We start from the raw sequence: 1,436 nt of genomic DNA, 5'->3' as shown, positions 1-1,436 counted from the left end.
AATTTTGATTCAGCAAGAAGACAAAAATTCAATTTTTATAAAATGTCACCAACGTACATATCATTTGATCAAATGATCAAAATCAGATCAGACGGCCACATCATAATCATGATCAGATCAGATCAGATTTGATCAGATCGGATGATCAGATGATCTCGTACTTTAATTTATCAAATAAATACTGACAAAAACAAAAAAAAAAGAAGTATTTATCCAAAAGAAGTGAACGGAGCAGGTTGCTAGGCAAGATTTTTTAATAATTATGTTCGGCATTATATTGAACTTCACCATCGATGGAAATGACAACCAAGGAACAGTCAAGAATGTTATCACTTAAACTTATGAATTTATCAACTGTAACCTTATCAGGTCACATCCTTTGAATTATCAGAAGTTAACCATATGCGAATTGCTACAGTGATACTAATTCCTTTGGGATGCAAGTTTTCATGGCGGTACTTAATGACGAGAGGTTGCTCTCGGAAGTTGCTGCTGGCTTTTTTCCAAAATTTCGTCAATGTTTTGCAATCCTTTTGGTGAAGTCGTGCCATCACGTCAGTTTTATTCCTAAACGTGCTCCTCACCATCAACTTTTTCAATATCTTCTTCCCGTACGTCAAAATTCTACGTTATATACGTGAAAATTTTACCTCGCACGTAGGCACTTTATTCCTTATCATTTCAAGAATTCGTTCAATTTCAGATTTGAAATTCATAAGTTAACTGAAATTCTTCCTCGCTTTCACCCGAACATGTCTAAAACATTCTTTCAATATAGATTATTTGCTGTTTACTAAATTTTTGAGTGTCATACTGTTTGTATACTGTGAATTACTAAAATATGCTTACAGGACATTTAGTCGAGACGGTTCCCATGCTTGATATGATGATGGACAGCATTTACTAACTAGGATATCTTATCATATCAAAGAAATATGTTTCTGCCGGTAATTATTACGACTTAATTTTTCCAACAAAATTATTACGACTTAATTTTTCCAACAAATTAATAACGATATGATTGCGACATTACATCCTCCATTACCGTAAGCTGTTCCTGATGTATTGGATCAACTGATCCGTTTACTTTACTCATTCTCTTTCTTTAATCACGAAAGATCCATCGCTTGATGTTCTGCGTGAAGTTTTATTTCGCACATGCACCAAAATTTTGTTTTCCACAGTAGCGTAAATTTTGTTTGGCCACTATGCCATTTGCATCCTTTTGTGAGAGTGAAGATTCGATGATATATATGGTAGGTGGCAAAAACAAACAAAAAATGGAAAGGAAAAGATGATTGAGGAGGGAAGGCGATGGATTTAATTGTTAATTATTGCTTCATCGCTATTATTATAATTACTATTACTATTGCTTATTATTATTATTACTATTATTATTATTATTATTATTATTATTATTATTATTATTATTATTA

This window comes from Loa loa (genome assembly GCF_000183805.2).
Source record: "Loa loa unplaced genomic scaffold supercont3.51, whole genome shotgun sequence".
In the NCBI taxonomy this organism is placed as follows: domain Eukaryota; kingdom Metazoa; phylum Nematoda; class Chromadorea; order Rhabditida; family Onchocercidae; genus Loa; species Loa loa.
Note: the sequence above shows the minus strand (reverse complement) of the source record.